General features: G+C 28.0%; 1 long non-coding RNA gene across 1 annotated transcript; it reads right to left on the reverse strand.

Moving 5' to 3' along the window:
• Nucleotides 1–4,944: 4,944 nt before the first annotated feature.
• Nucleotides 4,945–7,697, reverse strand: LOC128289419 (uncharacterized). The gene is made up of 3 exons (XR_008279063.1): nt 7,579–7,697; nt 6,873–6,954; nt 4,945–5,210 (listed from the first exon to the last, which is right to left on the reverse strand). It is a non-coding gene; the product is annotated as an uncharacterized LOC128289419 (long non-coding RNA).
• Between the last annotated feature and the right edge of the window lie 577 nt (nt 7,698–8,274).

Below are 8,274 nucleotides of genomic sequence, written 5' to 3' on the forward strand. Positions count from 1 at the left end.
CATTTCATTATGGTTTTGAAATTAGGGTCTAACTAAACCTGCTAATAATTCGGGTCACCCATCGAAAATTGGTCCGAAAAATGAAGTTAAATAAAATTTAAGGTTATTTTTTTATGGAAGGAAATTAAAATTTAGCCTCACTCAAATATATTATGTTATAAAAATATTATATTAATTATTTATGTTAAATAATAATTATATCAGTTCAAAATTTAAAAAAAAAATTATCCAACTAAATTTATGATAGTGTTTTTTAATATAAATATGTATTTTTAATGTGATAGAAAACTAATTTTAAAAAATCAAATATTGACGGGCCGAGTCAGGTCTGACCTATTTTTCTTAAAATGGGTCGAGCTTGGAGAAAAAAGTAAGTCTATTCTTCAAGACAAGCCGAGCCCAAGCTTGAAATTTTTATCTAAATACCTTGCATGGATCCAACTCGAATCCGATTTGGTCTAGGTCATGAGCAGCTCTAGACCGAACATAATGGATGGATTTTCTTTTAAAAAGTGTTTAAATAACAATATTTCATGCATTTAATCTCAGTTTGCGTATAATTTTTGGTGAATGTTGCGTATAAATGGTATTATTTTAAAAGGTAAATTACATTTAATGTTATAAATTATTAGTAAAATTATGTTTTGATTACTCAACTTTAAAAAGTTACGAAATAGTTATTGAATTATTTGAAAGTTTTTACTTACTTCATTAGGCTTTTTTTAAAAAAAAATTAGAAAGTGCGCTTCAAGCAATGATCCAACGATCAGTATGGTGGATCAGTACATCGACGATTATAATAACATACCTTAAATCCAAGTTAGTCTGATGGTTAGTATCAAAAATAGAAGAAGAAAGCTAATTAGTTTTTTGTATGCATATTCGTGGAATTCAAAGATCTCGCTATATTTCAATTTTTAATTTATCGTATTTTATTTTAATTAATTATAATTATAATTGAATGGTGATATATAATATTTTATTATTTGTATTTGTGTTTTACCTGCAAATCTACTTGTAGTATCCTTTAAAAACTTTTTCCTGATTATTTGGCTACACGATCAATTTCACGTAAAAATATAATTAATAATTAATAATTAATAATTAATGAAATTATATATCAACCGAATATTTAAAATTAAAAAAATAACCCATGTATCGGTGCGAGTTTTTACTTAAAAATCTATCAATACGAGCTTTTAAGAATATCATAAAATAAATTTTCATCAAATTAAAATAATAAATTAAATATCAGGTTTCAATAAAATAAATTAATTAAATCATAATTAAACATAACTAAAAACTCGTGAGGTAAAGCAAAATGAATTTTTTTATACAAAACCAATTTAAATTATATATTTAAATAGTTTATTTGAATTTAAAATTCAACAAATTAAATTTTAAATAATTATTGAAATTGAAATTTTATTTTATTTAACAGTAACCAAACATCATAGCCTATTTAAGGTCATTATTTTTTGTATGCACAAAAACCAAAAGGGGGAAAAGGAGAATAGAAACCATAAAGGTTTTTTTTTTTTAATTATAATTTCTGCCCATAAATTGATAAAAACATGAATATGATGGCACTGTTTTTTGTTTCTTTTTTTGCTGAATTATAGGACAATGTATTGTCAGGTTGGGATGAGTCGTAGATAGTTCTAAAGATTGTGTCAGAAAAAACAGATAAAGAGGAGCAAGGTCATAATAGAATAATTATTCTGTCAATTAATTTAGAGACAGTTAAAGTCATTTGTGATCATAATTTAGATATCTCAAATATCTCTCTAGTTAGGAGAATTCAACATATTTTATTCCAATAAGAAAGGTGGTTCATATGTCACATTCGTAGAGAGGATAATCAGGTAGCGGATACTCTAGTTAAAATGGCATTTGTAAACAAAGAAGATCTATGCTCATTTGAAGACTCACCGTTAGAGATTCAAGAAACTTTAGAAGATGATATTGCTAGGGGTTCTTTATTCCCTCGTTCTACTTTGTAATGTCTAGATTTTATTTTAAATTATCTTTTCACAAAAAGAAGAATAATATATAATCGAACCTATAATGAGATTGTTAAAAAATTATAAATATAATTTGTCTATTTTCCAAGCAATCACAATCAATTACAAACATAGTTAACATTACAAAGTATGAAATTAATAATTGAAATATATTTAGATAAAACTGATGCATGAAAAATTTTAAATTAAAATAAATATAAACTTAGGGGCGTAATTAAAATTATAAATTTTGAGTGGGGTAAAATGTAATTTTTTAATTTTTTAAATGATTAATATTAAAATTTTAACTTTTGGAAGGGTCAAGGCGTATTCCTTAATCTCTAGGAGAAGTTATTTTATGAATCTTTCCCACTACATTATCATTGGTCTGTTTCTAATTATTTAAAGACATTTTAACAAATTTTTCATGTCATTGATATATAATTTTAGTAACTTTATTTACCTTGAACTCTAAACCCAAGTTCGAATTCAAGGTTCAAGTTCGGGGTTTACAGTTTAGGATTGGGTTCGAGGTAAAAAATTACCAAAATTATGTATTAATTACATGGGAAAATTACCTAACATGCCATTAAATAACTGGAAAGGAACCATAAATGATGTGGTGGGAATGGTTCATAAAATAATTTCTCCCTAACACTACCTCTAATTGTAGTTAAAGTTCCTATGAAACTTGAATCTAGGATTTTAAAAAGTTAAATTCTACTGTTAGTTTTTATGTTATGTGTAAGTTGCGCATATAGTATTAGTGTTTTATTTTTGTCATTTGTAGTCCATGTACTCGTGACATTTTAAAATTCCAATATTGGCTAAATGATAACTGTTAAATACTATTATTTTCAAAATTTAATGTTGTAATCATATTGTCACATGTGTATTGTCATATTAATTTGTTATTTTCACATAGTACTCACAGAAAAAATCATGATATTTTAGTTAAAAAATTTAACAACTATTGTTTAAGTTAGAATTAAAGTTTCAAAATTCAAAAAGCACAGGGACTAAAAATGATCAAATTAAATAACAAATACTAACTTTATAACTCACGAGACTGATAGCAAAATTTAACCTAAAAATGATATTATTTGGTTCATGACTCGAAATTAGAAATTTAAAATGACTAATTTTGACCATTTCAAAAAGTTCATAGGACAAAAATTAATCAAATTAAAATACAATAATTAAATCTACAATTTACATATAATACAAGGACTAATAACAAAAATTACCATTTTAAAGAATTAAACCAAAACCCTGTCCCGTGGCCCCTATTTCTGAACTATTAAATTTATATATTAATTTGAAAGCTTTCTTCAATAAAATATTTGTCTTTTTCTAAGCACCTAACATAGGTATCATATTCGAAACTAATTAGCAGTTCACGTGTAATTAAGATTGCAACTCATTTTTTTTGTCTTTTTAGTGTTATTTATTTATTTATTTTAATTTAAACAATTAAATTAATTTTTATAATTTTGAAACTAAGATGTAATTTTATTATTAAATTTATTTTTTAAAATATAAATAAATTTAAACTAAAGGTGTAGTTATTAGGGTAGTATTGGAGAGAAGATTAGAGTAGGAGATAATTGTGAGCTTTTTTTTAGGAATAGAATGTGTATTGGTCGCCCTGTCAACTTTAAGAGTGTTCTTTCTAGTCGTTCTGTTGCTCATATATTGGTCATATATTGGTTTCGGACTCTCTCCAAGTTGGTTAATTTACAGGTGTCTTGTTGTCATAAATTGTCTTAAGCAGGTCTCTTTTATGAGTTGTTATGTTTAAAGAATAAATATACGTGACATGTGAACGATAGACATTCTATTTATATAATGAAAGCGACTCTAGTAATTCAATGTCGTGAAATCTGTTGAAAGTTGTCATTTATTTCAATAAAATTGCATATATTTCACAAAACTCGAGCGTAATAGCTCAATTCAATTCGAGTAACTTAATTTTCCTTTTTATGTGTGATACAAGGTCCGATTTACTTTTTTAAATATTTTGTTAACGGAATCAAATATTTTCAAACATATCAATTATTTTTTAACTGTTGTATTTTCTCTCTTTACTTTTCTGTTTTTAATTTTCTTTTGTGATATGATTGTAGCTAGAGTTGTTTATGGACTGGGTCAGATTGGGTTTTAAAACGGGTTTAAAAATTTGTCTAATTCCAACCTAAATTATAGATGCTAAACTTGGGCTCGTATTAATTTTTTAAATTATTTTATTTTATAAAATAAAATTAAAAATATAATATATTAAATACACTAAAAACATTCAAACAAATATTTCCCAACAAATTGAAAATACATAACAAAATCGATATAAATGTTTCCCAACAAATTTTAAAAAGACATGTATCTGGCCCGAGTCCAAGCAAAAAAAAGCTTACCCGAGACCCGACCCGTTTAGAAAATGGACATTGTGTGTTTTTTTTAAATTAATATTTCAAGTCTATATTTTTGTTTAAACCCTCCCATTTTTCAGGCAAACCTTCGAACTTTGTCAAATGACTCAACCAATTCTATTTGTGACTCCCATCTATTTTTTTGGGCTTATATTATCATGTTTTATATCTCACTGTGACAATTGATTAAACATAATAGTACGAACATATACATAAATAAACAACTAAATAATGCAACGAGGCCAAATCTCAAGTGTTTTTTTTGTTTAATAATTTTATTATATCTTCGGGTCATATATGTTATTTTTGACACAATGTTTAAAACTATTCATAACTTGTAACACTCCTAACCCGTATCCGTCGCCGCAATAAGGTTATGAGGTATTACTTGACTGAAAAAACTTCTATAAGGTCAAAGATACTTACCAGACATAAATTATCAACAATGTAAACATGTCTCATTGATTTTCCATAGGAGCTCTTATAAATTTCCAAAATGTCTCACTATCAAAACATAACCGAATATCTAATAACAATTTAAATACTATCAAGTTATAACTAAAACATTTCACCACATTAGTTTAATTATAAGGCTTCTCTAAACAAAATGAGCAAGCCATCTTTGCATGGCTATAATGTATACAAGTCGAAATATCATTCTACCTATAGTCTATCCTATACATGCCTTAAACCATGATGATATACAATCTTCTCAACTCACATAATGACTCGATAATGTGATGATATCTCCGGTCCTTCCAACTCGAGCTAAAGTATAAACCTATAAGAAATGGAAAAGAGAACACGGAGTAAGCTTCAATACTTAGTAAGTTTTAAGCAATGCAAACAATTAATTTACTTATAGATCGATTATTCAAATTTTCAAGAAATCATTCCTAGATAATTTCCATTTTGGCCAAGTATCCATGAACATAATGCATATGTAGCAAATTCACCTCACTTGAATCTGAACTGAATTAAAACCAAATATTGAAATAAAAAATAAGATCATAAGAACTCGAAAAGCATCTCATTAACAAGTTTTAACCATGTTTGCAACAAAATCACAAATTCACTACAAGCTGTCTTCCCGAGCAACAGTCACTAAATTATTTATAACTGTAGCTAAGAAACTCCAAATCAAGTGCCGTTAATTTTACCTGAAAATAGACTCATATATCTTCCATCCATCAAATTTTCAGAATTTTTGGTTTGACCAATCAATACCAAATTTTTCTTGAAGTTTTCTCCTGTTTCACTGTTTGACTATTCTGACAACTCTTCACTACGAATCAAATTTCTCATTATACAGAATTCAAAACATGTTATCGTTTATTTCATTTGAAACTAGACTCATTAAGGAGTCTAAAAATATAAATTTTATCTTATAATCATTTTTGTACCATTTATAATGATTTTCTGAAAACAGAACAGGGGACCTCTAAGTCATTTTGACTCTGTTCCATGCCACTTCAAATATCTCATTATTGGCAATTCTTTTGCTTACACGGTTTCTTTTATAAGAAACTAGACTCATTAAGATTTCATGACATAATTTATTCAGCCTCTAACTCAACTCCCACAATTTATGGTGATTTTCCGAAATCATGTTACTGCTACTGTCCCAAGCAGATTTATTACACATTCTTTGCATTCATATTATTTAACATGTATATCACCAAATCAATCTCATGTAACCTTTCACCATAACCGAATACACACATACACATATGAGATTTTCACATATACTTCTCATTTCGCATTCATGATTCAATTCCGATCAATCATATAAAAGTATATAATACATACCTGACCAACTTAATGCATTGAACATATTCAATGGTAGTTTACTACGAACATTCGAAATCATAATCTTACTCGAATCATCGGCATTAAGTCGCTAGGTTTAAAACCCAAATCCAATCACCACCACAAAGCATGCGGGACTTTAAGCCGGATATAATACCAAGACAAAGCTGCGGGACTTTAACCGGATATAACACCAAAGACGAATGCCTTGGGCTTAGCCCTAACACCAAAGACGAATGCCTTCGGGACTTCGCCGGATATAACACCAGACGAATGCCTTGAGGACTTAGCCGAATATAACACCAACACGAATGCCTTCGGGACTTAGCAGGATATAACACCATTATAAAGTCGTCTCATAAACAATTCATATAATATAGCATGTATACTGTTCACTTTGCTCTATTTAATCATTCAATATTTTGCACACTAAGTGTCATTCTCAATATCTCGCACATTAAGTGCCATTCTCAATATTTCGTACACTGAGTACCATATTTGATTGCCCCGCACACTAAGTGCCACATTTTGTCGATATGTCGTCAGACATTAAAATATTTACCTATATACAATTTATACGATATCAAAGCATTAGAAACATAAATTTAACAATGCTTATTGCATACGAACTTACCTGGCTAAATTGTAGAGATACCAAAGTTCAGGGGTATTTTGGTAATTTTCTCATTTTCCTCGATTTTTCACCCGATCTTGATCTAAATTAACAATTTCATTCAAAATATTAATTTAGACAGTAAAACACCTCATTTCATACAATTTGGTCATTTTTTTCTTTTTTACAAAATTACCCCTAAAGTTTTACTTTTATTCATTTTAGTCCCTGAGCTCAAAACATGCAAATTAACCATTTTAACCATAATTAAGCTTAGCCAAATGTTCATGGTATCAAAACAGTCCATAATTCACTTTATGGTAAAATTATAGTTTTGCCCCTAATATTTCAACTTCTTTACAATTTAGTCCCTATATCATAAAAATGCAAATTCATGAAATTGAGTAAAATTCTACTATAGAAGAATATCACTAGTGTCTCTAGCAGCCCACACATTTCATTTATTTAACATTTTAACCATAAAGTTTTCACATTTATCAATTTAGCCCTTAATTGTCAATTTCACAAAAATTCACTTAACAAAAAGTGTTTAACTATCAACAAGGACTCATATTCTTCCATTAAACTTCAAAACCCTATTATACTCATCAATGGCAAATATCAAACTATTTAATGGTTTTGCAAAATAGCCCACTCATTAGATAGATTAAGCAACAACGATCCCGAAAATATAAAAATAATTAAAAACGGGACTAGAAATGCCTACCATGCATTAGCCGAAAGTTGAAAGCTTCTTCCATGGCTTCTCAAGCTTCATATTCGGCTGGTAAAAAGAGAATGAAAAAGATGACACATTTATTCTTTTATTTTATTCATTTTATTATTATTTTTAACCAATTTATAATATTAACCTTTATACACTTTATTTATTACACCAAATGCCAAGCCATCATATCCCACTATCTCTTTAACGGGCTAATTACCAAATAAGGACTTTCACTTTTAAGTTCTATATCTATTTAATACCTTTAGCTTATAGAACAGAACTTTTGCACTTTACGCAATTTAGTCCTTTTTGCTTAATTAACTATCGAAACGATAAAAATTTTCAACGAAACTTTAATACTATCTTATTGCCACTACGTAAATATTTATAAAAATATTTACGACTCGGTTTATAGAAACAAGGTCCTGATAACTCATTTTCTAAACCCACTTGACCTTAGGGTCATACTACTTGAACTTAATAAATCGCTTATAAATATTAAATATAATATTTACAAACCTACTCGTCGGATTTGGTGGCCCCGAAACCACTGTTCCGATTAACCCTAAAAACGGGCTGTTACATAACTCCTCATTAAACCATAAATAGAAAAATAATGCGCTTTAGTGTACTCGAATCGACATCCTCTTATATTGATAACAATGTCCATACTAATTAAACTAAGACTTAATCGAC

The sequence above is a fragment of the Gossypium arboreum genome, chromosome 2 (genome assembly GCF_025698485.1).
Source record: "Gossypium arboreum isolate Shixiya-1 chromosome 2, ASM2569848v2, whole genome shotgun sequence".
Lineage (NCBI taxonomy): Eukaryota > Viridiplantae > Streptophyta > Magnoliopsida > Malvales > Malvaceae > Gossypium > Gossypium arboreum.